The sequence below is a fragment of the Triturus cristatus genome, chromosome 11, assembly GCF_964204655.1.
Source record: "Triturus cristatus chromosome 11, aTriCri1.1, whole genome shotgun sequence".
In the NCBI taxonomy this organism is placed as follows: Eukaryota; Metazoa; Chordata; class Amphibia; order Caudata; family Salamandridae; genus Triturus; species Triturus cristatus.
The window spans coordinates 659,003,619-659,018,235 of NC_140594.1; positions in this window are offsets into that span (position 1 = coordinate 659,003,619).

Genomic DNA, 14,617 nt, shown 5'->3' on the forward strand with positions numbered 1-14,617 from the left:
GGTACCGATCTGTTCCCCTTTTTAAAGATTAACACAACTTCCGCTGCACGCCAACTATCTGGAAAGCGACAGCTTGTAGACAGAACATTAAATAAACGATTTACATAAGGAGCCCATACTTCGATGTCGTGTTTATAAAGATCCCCCGGTATTTTGTCAGGGCCTGGTGCTTTACTATTTTTTAGTTCATTAATCGCCCTTATTGTTTCCTCCAGTGTGAAGTCAAGGGGTTCAATAGGAGGGGGGCACCATAATATCTTGTTGTCATCACCATCATATTGTTTATAAAGGGATGTGAAATGGGTCACCCATGTCATTTCATCCAAAAACGTGTCTTTTACAGCTCTGCCTGCATGCCCCTCATTTGCCACCAACCTCCAAAACCCAACATTATCATTAGTTTTTGCAGCAACTAGCATTTCTGACCAAATCGACTCTTCCCATAGTTTTTTTGATGTTTTTTGGGCACACTTATATACCTCCCTTGCAAGTTTGACTCCTTCTTTTGATTTGCTTTTAATAGCAAGCAAGAGGTTTCTCTTGGCCAACCTGCATGAGTGATCGTACCATAGTTTTCCGTGACTTCCCACTCTTATATTTTGTTGCTTTTTCCTTGGCATTTTTGACAAGCAAGTTTTTAGTTCACTGAAGAAAACATTGTGTAGTTCGATAAAGTGATCAAAGTGGACAGGTAGAAAAGATTGTCCAGCTATAGGTCCAAACATTTCCCCAAAGAGAGAGTACACCGATGCTAGGGCCTTGCCATCAGACAAAATATAGGGCCATTTTACTGCACGTCTATTATTATTTATGTGTACATCCTCACACATTTTGCCATTGGTGGTCTCAGATGATAGAGTAGCTAGGTTGGTAGTAATATCACTAAACATTTGCACATCAATGTAAAGTTCTAAAGGGTAGTGATCACTTTCCTCCCTACTTGCCACTTTTAAATCAATCAAATAATGCCAAAGGTTAAGTGAAACAAGTATGAAATCTAGATTACTATTGGATTTCGCAAAAGTTGGTTGTTTTGTCAGGTCCGAAGGGAGGCGGCCGTTACATGCTCTAAGACCATGATCTGCCGTTAGCCTAAGCAATTGAACGGCCAAAGTGGAACACTTAACAAAGTTTGAGGTTTCAAGCTGGGGAATTTTGTACACCTGGTCCTCATCCTCGAAGACGTCATTAATACCAGAAACCGGTTCGAAATTACAGTTTAGGTCGCCTCCCAAAATTACCGGGGTATCTCCAACCACCTTTTTCAAAAAGAGATCCAGTGTTTCCAAAGTAGGTGAGACCTTGGAATGGGCAAGTGGTCTATTATAGACGTTGACAATGTAACATTCATTTCCATTTGGGGGTACAATTTTTAGGGCCAGAATATCGGGTGTTCCTGTCTCTATAATTTCAACCCTCATAACCAAGGTGATTTTAAGCCATATGATCAACCCCCCTGACGGTCTCCCCCTATCAGACTGAACTGCCTCAGTGCCATAGGTTTTGTATCCGACTCTATGTGGAACATCTATTGCCCATGTTTCTTGCAATAAACAAAGGTCACTAGTATCAACATAATCAGCCCATTCAGGATCCTTAAGATTTTTACCAACACCAGCAATGTTCCAAGACAAAATGAGAAAACGTGGGGTCAGTCTATTACTGGAACAGGTTTGGTCATCAAAAGCCGGCATAAGTACCGGCTGATGATGAACATTACCTAACTGTATATCGGCAGTTTGATTCTCTGTCTCAATGACCACATCTCTTACTATAGTATTGGTTCCCCCATCTAGGCAACCCACATCCAGATCGTGACATACTTTATCAGCTGCTAGAGACCTTTCCTTGCTCTGGTGGTGATAAGACTTATTACCTAGTGTACAGTAGGTGTCATATAACTTGGGAATGCAATCTGGCATAGTCCCAAGTCAATCGACAGCATCTAGACAACTGAACCTGTTAAAGGTGGGAATACCAGACCACATATTTCGATCTGCCTGTCTAGCCAAGTTGGGTACATAGCCGTGACACTGTTTGACAGTGTTCCAATTGGACCCATATTGTATGGGCCTAGGTGGGGGGTAAAAAAACGATAGAGGCCTGGCTTCAATGGGTGGTGTATCTCCATATGATTTCCATTTGCAAATCTGTTCAACACTATGGGGTTCCTCAAAAGAAATGACTATGCAGTCACCCATAATTGATTTAGCCATGGGTCCTACCCACGGCACCCTACGAACCATGAGGATTTTACTTTTCATATGATTCGGAATGGGTTTATTCGAATTTAACCAATAGATCACTTTATTTTTTAGATATTGAAAGTTCTCCTCATATTGGTTTTCTAATTCAGGTACCCCTGTAAGAACAATTACAAATGGGCTTGCGTCAGGTGGTAAATCTATATACCCTCCTTTAAAGTTGTTATAAGCATGGCCAGATTGATAGTTTGGCTTATTAGGAACATTGGCAAAAGATCTATCAGTCAAGGATTTATTGCTGACAGGTAGATTAGATGTGGATTTCTGTGGAACAGGGGTGTTGGGGATAGGAGAATGGGTAGTAGCAACATTTGGTAATTGAGGCGTTTTGCTTTGAACATGACCCTTCAGCAGAGATTTGTTAGAGGTATTTGCAGATGACGAGGTCGAGGGAATTATATTTGATGTGACTAATGTATTTGTTATCGATGTTTTATTTGTTCTTTTAACTATTTCCTCTTTTTGCTGCTGTATGCTAGTTGGATTTTTATTCAGAGGTATCACAGGAGCAGTAGCTGGTGCTTGCATAGACACTATGGGTACATCAGTGCAATTGAGACTTAAGCTAGATAGTGTAATAACACTTTTTTCTACCTCAAGCAACTGATTCTCAATGCCAGTTAACCTCACTTCTAATGGCCTGAGTAGTTTCTTAAGCGTATCCCATACCAGTTTTAAAAACTCTTCCCTTCCCTCTTCCTGTCCTACCATGTTCAAAGAATTTCTCTGACCCTCATTGACAGAGTGGCCAGTCATTATGACCGAGTTTTGCTCATCTGTACTAGCATTGTCGCTTTGAACAATTAGAGGCGCTTGGTCAGACATATTATTAGCAATACTTACATTGAGTGTTTGCGGGGCCCCCCCTATAATATTTTGGCTAAAGGCTACCTTCGCCTTTTTTCTAGCATACGCAGATATATGTTTCCGTTTTCTCTTATGTTTTAATGATGTCTTAACAGGCACCTGGCTTTTAATCGGGTCTGTTTCCACCAATACCTTTTGCTTCTCACCATTTTTACTACCCACGATATTCCCTATCAGTGGATCCGAAGATGGAAAGCTTTCAGATATAACACTGACAGAGGGGCCCGAGGGAACAAAGTCTTGATTAATAGAGGGAGTGGTTTCCTCAGCAGTAGAGTGAATCTCGACCAAGGTGATAATTGGTGTGGGGCCAGTAGTGCGCTCAGGGGTTTTTGAGGAGGCAATACTACCTAGAGAGGATTTTTTCCCTAATGCTAGTTCGGTAGAGAGCCTCCTTGCAGATTCCAGCTCCAAGGATACTCTGTGCTGGAGTTTAGTAATCTCATTATCAATTGAAAGGCTAGTCCTTGTGATAAAATCATCCAGGGTCCCTGTAGCCTTTTTCACGGATTTGGTAGACTTACTCCTAGTTTCACGGACAGACATTATTTAAACTATAGGTTGTTTAAAATTAAAACACAAGCGCAACTAAACAACGCAAATAAAAAAAAAAAAACAAGAGGGATGGCCCGGTCCGGTCTTAATCGGTCTATAACGGCCTAAAACGGCCCTGTCTTTGCCCAGTCTTAGCCCCGGTCTTTGCCCCGCGCGCGTCCCGCGTGCGCGTTGCTATCACTGATTATCAGGGAGAAGAACAGGTGGAGGGGGCGGGAAGAGGACCAGCTGCGGCCGATCAGCGCCGCTGAGCACGCTGGTCCTCGCAGTCCCGCCTCTGTCCTTGGTGTCAGCTGTAATGTCCCTGAAGGCGCGTTGGTGCTCCAATGCACGAGTGAAAACCCAAGGGCTGGATCCCCAACAAGGTCTCTTGCCTGCGAGCGGCTCCCGCGAAGCGGGGGCCACGAGGCGTGGCGAAGTGGCCAGAAAACGGACAGGCAAACAGGAGCAGCACTCCCAGCAAGGTCAGTGAAGTTACCCAAGCAGCTCCCACTCCGCGGTGATTTTAACGGGTGGAGGGGCCGGGAAGAGGACCAGCTGCGGCCGATCAGCGCCGCTGAGCACGCTGGTCCTCGCAGTCCCGCCTCTGTCCTTGGTGTCAGCTGTAATGTCCCTGAAGGCGCGTTGGTGCTCCAATGCACGAGTGAAAACCCAAGGGCTGGATCCCCAACAAGGTCTCTTGGCTGCGAGCGGCTCCCGCGAAGCGGGGGCCGCGAGGCGTGGCGAAGTGGCCAGAAAACGAACAGGCAAACAGGAGCAGCACTCCCAGCAAGGTCAGTGAAGTTACCCAAGCAGCTCCCACTCCGCGGTGATTTTAATGGGTGGAGGGGGCGGGAAGAGGACCAGCTGCGGCCGATCAGCGCCGCTGAGCACGCTGGTCCTCGCAGTCCCGCCTCTGTCCTTGGTGTCAGCTGTAATGTCCCTGAAGGCGCGTTGGTGCTCCAATGCACGAGTGAAAACCCAAGGGCTGGATCCCCAACAAGGTCTCTTGCCTGCGAGCGGCTCCCGCGAAGCGGGGGCCGCGAGGCGTGGCGAAGTGGCCAGAAAACGGACAGGCAAACAGGAGCAGCACTCCCAGCAAGGTCAGTGAAGTTGAACTGCATTCGAAAAGAGCATGTTTCATGTCATCTTTCCTCGAGTACTTTTCTATTGGCCAGGCTTGATTCTTCTAGCTCTCTTCGTACACAGATAAGCAATCCTCTTCATCCTTGGCCATCTTTCTTCTCCTCCAGGGGAACTCATTCCTGTGCTCGTTACCACATTCCTCTTGTGGTACTTTGAACTTTCACACCTCACTATCGAGCAAACCAATAACTCTTCTATGGTAACTAATACGGCAATATCCATACCTGCAATAGAGACAAAATACAGCGAAAACATTCCACAGTGAAGTTTAAGCACAAATCAAATGTTAGCTGCATCGTATACTTGCATTGGAACACAGCGTTAGGCTAGAATAAATCACACATGAAATTAGATGAATGCACGTTAGACCTAATTTAATAGCCAATTTCACAAGCACACTGGGTTACATGGACGTGCATATTTTCACTGTAGCTAATAAATGTAGATTATTCACCAATATCTCATTTCCACTACCTTATTAATAATACATTCTATTTCGCATGCAATTAATTAGACTGCACCCTACCCACAAACGTTAATTACTCACATTACAATATCACAATTTAACCTTTTATTTCTCGTAAACTCTAAAACGTCCCTTACAATATTTCCCATTAACCACGTTTTTTACACAAAGCATCATCACGTTTCTCTCTACATGGGATGTTCTAAATAGACGTCACCCTTTCTCTAGTGCAATGAGTCACACATAATATTTGAGTGCCAACTATAGGTGAGTATGATGCACTCCTATGGTTTCTCACCTGAAAACCAAAATTACACTTCAACAGGATTTACCACTACTGTTTGAAAACTGTTCAAAAAAGAGATACAGCATCACATTGGTTTTCATCAAACAAACAAAATCTAATTCTTCTTATTTGTTCAGCCTTTGCTAAAATATTTTCTCTCATCACATTGCGTGACTAAGAGAAATATGCTTCAAGTTTACTTCACACGCTACTGTCATATTTAAAATACATGTAAAGTTTGTTTTGGAAAGCAATTACATACTTTCATTTACGTGTGTTAGCTTTTAACATATAGCTGCCTCTTATCATACTCTCCTACACCACATTATGAGTGCCAAGGAGGTAAAAAAAATCTCCATTTTAAAAATCAAGTTTCACTAGATATTTACTGCCTGCACAGCCCTGTCAATAAGTTCCATATGTAGGAAATAAGAGAATAGGGATTCTCAAAATACTATGCTTAGAGAATATGAATTTCATTAAAGACACGGAGGCTAACATTATGCATTAAATCCTTTAATGCTATACCTCAGAAGCACTTGAAAATATGTTACATCATAAACAAACAATCTAGAACAGGACATTGGCAACACATAACCAGTCCATGTATAGACCAATCCTCCTCTTGAATGCTGGACTTGTTGAATCAAACTTGCTATCCTTCCTTTTGATAGACGAGGAGTAGATAAAAGCCACCATGATAACCATTATAGAATACAGAAATACCGTGTATTATATGAAAAGAAAAACATTGTTAAAGATTCCAAACTGAGAAATGATAAAAGATACACGCAACAAAGGATTATCATCTTCAATAAATATTCCTTAAACAATTGTAATAAAATCATTGTCATGAAAAACATATTATTTTTCTTTTACTTGTTTTTTTCTGTTTTGTTTTTATATAAGCATGAAATGAAACCAACCACTGGGGGGGGGGGGGGTAAGAGAGGGATAATGTTAGCCTCCTGTCTTTAATGAAATTCAGATTCTCTTACAGTATTTTGAGAATTGCTATTTAATTACAAGACCTGAGGCTACCAGTATGCATGATGGTAGCCCGTCAGTACCAACCCAGACGTGTCTAAGAGGTTTACAATAATGTTTAGCAAATGTGGAAGCATGAGACCAATCAGCTGCTTTCATAATGTCCCCCAATCTACCACCTTTCCAGAGGGCTTGCTTAGCCACTACACCTCTCAAGGAATGTGTCCCAAATGTATTTAGATCAACGCTTGCTTCCAGCATTGTACATTTAACCAACTTGGCAATTGTTGCTGTTGTCACTCATTGAAAAGGCTTTACAAATGAAATCAATAACTGTTTTACACCATCGGTCGAAATTGTTCATATGGAAAACAAATTCTCCCATGCAATCCACTACACACAATTTCTTGTATGAGTTATATCTAGGAAAAAAAGATGGTATCAGACATAGTCTTAGAGCGTTATTATGACTACAGCAGTCCATTGGACCGCCTTAGTCATGGTGGCATTCCATGGGCCATCAGACTGGCAGTCCACCCACCATATTTCGACTTTGGCGGTCGCCCTACCACAGGACCACTCCTTCCGCCAGGGATCCGCGATCTCTCGGCAGTCTTGCAGAAGTCAGAGGTGTATTGGCCCCCTGGCAGATATTGTGGAGAAACACATTGTCACCATTGTGTCATATGCGGACGACACACAGCTTGTTGTCACTCTGGCCCATGACTCAGACGAGCCAGCAACCCAGTTCTCCTCCTGCTCAAAAGAACTAGCTTCATGGATGTCAAACAATTGCCTGAAACTGAATGGCAGGAAAACTGATCATAGGGAATCCCCCCTCCATCTGGTATTCGGCGCGGTGGCCCCAGAGGCTGGGGCCCATGCCTATTCCCGAAGAGGAAGTTAAAAACCTAGGAGTCTGGCTCGATTCTAAACTATCCTTTGAGACCCACACTAGGAAGGTTGCAGGGAGATACTTTGGAATCCTTAAAATGTTAAGGAAAACTCTGGATATCCTCCCCGTCTCAGTCAAGAAAACCCTAGTCCACACTCTTGTTACATTTCAACTGGACTATGGCAATGTCCTCTACTTGGGAGCAACGAAAAAAAGTCTCCAGCGGCTGCAACACATTTAGAATGCGGCAGCTTGCCTAGTTCTTAACTTACCTAAGAGAGTTTCCTTGACGAAAGCCCTTGAAACCCTTCACTGGCTAACTGTTTACAAAAGAATTCTCTTTAAAGCCTTGTGTTTCTGTCACCGCAGTGTACAGAGAAAAGGACTGAGCTACCTGCATGATCTCCTGACCCCTTACAATCCTACTCGTCACCTGAGATGAACAGGAGCTCGCTTGCTCAAAGTTCCAAAAATACAAAGGGAGAGGATGGGTGCGCGCTCATTTGGCTATTTGGCAGCCAAAAATTGGAACCCACTACCACCTTCATTGCATGTGAAAGCATCTGAAAGTGTTTTCCGGAGAGGCTTGAAAACCTAGGTTTACCAGATGTGAGCTCCTCCTACCTTGCCCTACCCTGCATGTAGCTGTTTCTAGTGCGGGGACACACCAGTCGGTGTAGCCAGGGGCCTTATAAATGATTATTATTATTATTACTTGGACCTTGTGTGGAATCCTAGGAGGGGGAAGATGTGTTGCAGAATTTTCATAGTAATGAAGCTTGATCTTGCTAAGTCATCCACCTGGGCATTAATTGATAGCTTAATTTCAAGAATTTTTACTTACTTGGATACTTTAGGAGGTAGTCCCAGATCATCAGGCCAGGAGCAGAGTGTATCATAATTTTTCCAGACGCTACATCTGGGTATTTCAGTTTTAGATGCAGTCAATTTGAGATGGCCCCATGTCATCCACTGATCAACGGCTTTGTGACAACTCAAGACTTTTGAGTTTCTAATGTCTTTGGTGCTTTCTAGTTTAAGTCTGATAAAAAACATATGTTTTTACAACTACTTCTGGAGTAAGTATTGATTTTGCCAATAAATGAAAAAATTGTAGAGATTTATGACTCAAAGATAAGGATCACTATATTTCTCCCTTGGATATAAGTATTGGCTGATTAGTTCCTCTGCGTCGCTGCTTATCCCCAGAGTGTTTCTCTTAGCCCAGATCCAGGAGGATTATTAGGGCTCACCCCATTTTGGAACCTCACCTATATAGAGAAACATAACATTATTAATAATAATAATGCATTTTATCTAAAGATAGAATTGTTAGAAAACTTATATATTGTTTTTAAAGTCAAAGTTCACATGCAAAAGCTAACTTAAAACACTATATATGTGGATGCTTAACCAAATGCATGAATCAAAAATGTAAAACGTTCACTGGGCAAACTCATGTTTTATCTTACAAGGAAATTTACTGGGATAAACTTCTGTTTGTATCTTACAAAATTGTGGAGATAACCAGGTAGTCTTCTATGTCTAGGAATTATGCTAACCACCCTCCTACAATTGCTACTATTGGCATTAGTATAATTTTGATTGCATTTCTCACCATCCATCCTGGTACTGTTCAGATTAACACCTCTTTGCGTTTCATTCACTGCCTCCTCCTCTCTCATCAGCATGTAACCACTACAACCTTCAATGTCATTCACACTCCTTGTGCCCTCTGATCCACCATATTTTGCCACTCTCCGCAAATTCCACCGCTCACCATTACTTAACACCACATGCCTACTATGTACCTTTTTTACATCAAAATTTAGATAACCCCCTTCTTGACACGTACAGACTTTATCTTTGCAAAATCTCCCGATACAGCCCTGAACCTGTTCTAAACCACGGTTTGTTCTTTGGTTGCCTGAACACTTCCTCCCTCTATTACATTTTTGCATCCATGAGGAATTGAGTTTCAAAATGGGTTTACTTCCCCCTCATCATCCTGAACGGTACCTCCCCTGTTACAGAATTTTCGGTGGTGAGATAATCCTAAAGTAGATCGTGAATTATGTTCTCCACAGACATATGGTTGGCAACTGCTAATTGTAATTCACCTTTAATCATGCAGTTTACCCTTTCCACCATTCTATTGGCTTGGGGATTGTATGAAGCAGAGCATGAATCCCTTATCCCAAATGAAGACGCGGGTCTTTCATATCTCCTGATGGCAACTGAGTCTCGTTATCAGTGATCAGTACTACCGGAAAACACTCTTCATGGAACACTTCACGTAAGGCATGTATGGTCATTCTTGTAGTAACTTCAGTTAAAAAGTTCACCACCAACCATCTTGAATGTACATCTACTAACTCCATGGCAAATCTTTTATCTCCGTTGACATTTTACATTCGACCTTTAAATTCCATACACACACTGTACCAAGTTACATCAGGGTCATGAATACTGCCCATGTTTGCCTGTATACCCATCTTCAGTCATTTCTCACTCTCTTTTGCTATGTCACTCTCCATGGCAGACCACCAAAACTAAATACACAACCTTTTCTCTGAAACAGTGTGCCCTAAATGTCCTTGATGAGCTATTTCAAATGAGCTCTTCCATGCTTTTGCAGGTAGTACTATTTGCTCCCCTCTGATTAGTACTTTGCCCTCCACTTCAGACAACTCATCAAGAATTTTACCAAATGGCCTTAATGCAACAGTCAACGTACTATCTCTCCTTCCTCACTTTCTTTCCATTTCCACAAGATTTTTCAACACATCATCATTGTCCATGGCCCTGGATCACTCCACTTTGCTTACTGCACCCTGGCTCAAACAAAATCTTCCACACTAGCCACAGCACCATCTTGTTCATTATGAAGTAAACCTTTCTCATCCACACATCTCCATTCAACAGGCAGGTGTGACAAACAGACCACTTGAACATTTTTCCAACCTAGTATATATTCAATGTTGTAATTTTATTTTTGTAAGCGTAAAGCTAACCTGGCATGTCTGGCGGAACCTTTACCCCTTCTAGTGACAATATCTTCATAAGTGGTTTGTGATCAGTACACAAAAGGCTGTTGCAACCGCAACTACACATCATGAAGTACTCCAACCACCATGCCGCTGCCAATGCCTCTTTTTCAATTACTGCACAATGACGTTCTGTTGTTGTGAAGGAACTTGAAGCGATGGCTGTGGTTTTCTCAGAGGACCTATGCATAAGGAATAACACAGCACCTATGCCTGCACCACTTGCATCAATAGTGACAATGGTTTTTCTTTTGGTCTCATATGGACCAAAATCACAGCATTACACATCTCGGTTTTTATATTTTGGAAACAATCCTGTTGCTCTTTGTTCCACATAAAATCTACATATTTTTGCAGCAGAAATTTTAAGCATTCTGTCTTACTGGCAAAGTTGTTGACACATTTAAAATAAAATTCTATTAACCCAAGAAAGGAGAGAAGCTGAACCTTGTCTTTGGGTATAGTGGTGGCTTTTATTGGGTATGATAAACCATTTTTGGGTTTCTCACCATCTGCTGATAACGTGTGTCCAAGATACTCAATCTCTGCAACCAGAAATTCACACTTCTCTTTGCGTAATGTCAAACTGGACTCAGGTAACCTACACAAAGCCAGTTTTAAAGTTACAATGTGACTCTCCACACTATCTTCAAAAACTACGATATCATCCTGAAAGTAGCTGACATTCTCCATACCCCGAATCACCTCATTCATCATCCTCTGAAAGACACTTGCTGGTGACGATAACCCAAGCGGCATCCTAGTAAATTAATAAGTGCCTTCCATGGTTATGAATGCAGTTAAGGATTTAAACTTACTGTGGAGAAGTATCTGGTTGTATGCATATTTGAGACCTAATTTTGAAAAATATTTTCCACCTTTCAGTGACAACACAAGCTTATTGATATTTAGTAACAGAACATTGTCTGTCATAATACTCAGATTAAACTTCTTAGATCCACACAGAATCCCAATTTCCCATTACTTTTTTAGTGATAACTACTGGAGAGATCCAATTGGATGTTTCAATTGGTTCAATCACTCCACTTTCGAGTATATCCTTCATCAGCTCTTTAACCTTCTCACTCACAAGAATGGATACTATCCTGACCTTGTGTTGTAAGGGATCTGCTCCATGTTTCATTTTAATTTTATGTACTGTAATGCTACATATATTTTTATGTAGTGAGATTGTTGTGACCTTTGACTATGTGTTTTAACTGACTCCATTTTGAATGTACAACATAATTTGTGTGCTCTTGTATGATTTCATTTTGTGCCTTCTTACAGCTTCAGAGTGTGATGTTTTCTTTCTTCTCAGCACAGAGAAAACAGCATTGCTTGGAACCAAACGTGTGAGATATGCATGTGAAAGCGTGATAGAGGAATGTACTTCTCTGTCTCAGAGTAAAAAAAAGTTGGCTTGCCAGCTTCCATCTTGACCTTGAAACAGAACAGTATGGTCAGCCTTGGTTTTGCAATAGGCGAAGGGAGGGGGAATTTCTAGAAGTCTCTCTCCATGTTAGTAAAAGGTATTAAAGACAGGAAGTTTTGGCGCTCATACAGAAGCTCACTCGTGGGGTGGAGTTTTTCTGTGCCCTAGAGACTTCTGAATGACTGAAAGGGCTTCTCAGTCAAGCTGACCTGAATGCTGTGTTCAAATCAAATGGTGATGTATGAACTATGAGTTTCATTGCTCTGTGATGTTTTCATGCTGTGTATACAGGCTCTTTATATTTGGCTCTTGCATTTGACAGTATTTATTCTTGGCATTTGATAGGGCTTATTTCCTTTATTTTATGTCCATTATACTCTGCCTGTCTTTTTCTCCGACTTGTTAATGTGTTGGCGAATTCTTTTGCATTTGAGTCACTTCTCTTGCCTCTAACTTTTCCTGTTTGGGCTGCGGGTTGCTGTGCTTCCTTCCTGCTGCCTGGAGTGACTTTCTTTGTGCCCACGCCATCGCCTCACCCTGGTGGGACTCGGAGTCCCAAGGTGCACCACACCATCCCAATTAGCATCAGCTGCCGTGGGGGAGGCATGACCATCGCGCTATAAAGCGCTGCCTCGACCCCCGCGGGACGCGTTGGTGAATTCTTTTGCATTTGAGTCACTTCTCCTGCTTTTAACTTTTCTCGTTTGGGCTGCGGGTTGCTGTGCTTCGTTCCTGCTGCCTGGAGTGACTTTCTTTGTGCCCACGCCATCGCCTCACCCTGGTGCGACTCGGAGTTCCAGGATGCACCACACCATCCCAATTAGCATCAGCTGCCATGGGGGGAGGCGTGACCATTGCGCTATAAAGCGCTGTCTCGACCCCCGCGGCGTGGGACGCGTTGGTGAATTCTTTTGCATTTGAGTCACTTCACCTGCCTTTAACATTTCCAGTTTGGGCTGCGGGTTGCTGTGCTTTGTTCCTGCTGCCTGAAGTGATTTTCTTTGGGCCCACGTCATCGCCTCACACTGGTGGGACTCGGAGTCCCAGGGTGCACCACACCATCCCGCAGAATCAGCCCTCACTAATGAGATCAAACCTACAGAACGAAGGTTTTCCCTGGAGCTCTTACCCTCTCAGAATAGTCTTTCTTTGACTCCTGCACTTCCTGAATCCTCTGTGGTGATCAACCATGAAGTATCTCCACCTCGGATTAGCCCGTCACCACACGCCGTATTAGACCCAGTGACAGATATTGTCTCTTTTTCATCTACTGATTTAGAATTTAGTCCTGTTAGATCCAAAGTTACCACTAGAGGACATAAAGCCAAACATAGGTCAGATCGTATAACTGAACCCCCCCCCCCCAAAAAAAAGGAAGAGTCGAGGTATAGAGATACAAAGTAAACCCTCCCAAAGAATAACTGGGAAGAAAGCGAAATTCGCTATAAATGTAAGCAAACCCAATGGGGGTCCCCCTAACTCCACTGCTCATATTGTATCAGGGAAGCCTGTTGATAGTACACAAGAGGGGAACTTCTGGGGTAGACTCAAAACTATGATGTCAACATTACAGGAACCTATACTGCTAAAAATAAGTACTGTAGAAGCCAGACTAATTAAGGTGGAGGAGCTGGTTAGCTGTAATCCTTCGGTTACACTGGCAGTCAGCTCCAAGCTAAGTACAGGCCCGCCAAATAATATGGGGACAGGTACAGGGGCTGGCCAGTCTGTTCGCCTTATTGCAAACATACAGGTACAAGATAAAAGCTGTCTTAATAACACCACACCTAGTACAGTTAATATCCCTGCCTGTACTGGTCAGATTCCCCCTAGAGTAGGACCTTCTGTAGCAATATCTAACAATTCAGGTAGTTTAGAAAGAGGAGTCCCAGGAGTCAGAACGCATGGCAGAAATGAGGAGGTGGAGAGAGGCATACATTTTCAAGAACATCAAGCCTCCTAATCTACCACAACATTTAAATCTGCCCCCAGAAGCAACCCCGTACACGGTTGTTTTGGCTAATATCCCTTCCTTACCTCACAATGCCTTTGAACATTGGTCGACTTTAAGGAGAAGTCACTGCATTTTTTAAGTTCAAGGACCGGTATTAAAAACTCCCTCTTCTCAGAATTTAAAATGATACCGAGAATAGGGTGGGTGGGTCCCTCGGCCAAATCACTATGCGGAGACTGCGTTGTGTTAACCTTTAGTTCACCATTTTTGGTGCACAAAATTTTAGAGAGGGGAAACAATGGGCCTGTTAATCTTAATGATATAAATATACTACCACTTGGTTATTTTTACTAACCACCTAATCCCCCCAACTCCCGAGGCTTTAGGCATACAGGAGGCAATCCCATGGAGATCAGGGAGCTCAGATTTTCGGTCCCGGTGCGCAATCGTTTCGATGCTCTGAATTTCATGGAAGACATCGATTGACTGAACTTGGGGATCCCTGTTTGCCCCATCCTAAAGCCAGTAGGCCCAATGATGGGGGAAACCTTGGACTGACCTCAATTGGAAAAGACGATCCCTCCCCTATATATAATAGCAGAAGAGATAGAGACGTGGTCCCTAGGACTACAGACCCGGAGCTGGAAGTCTTTACTGATCCCCAGGGTCCTTTAAACGCCTCCCTTCCACATAGCAATGCAATCAAGGATCCACACAGGATTGTATTGCCCACTAA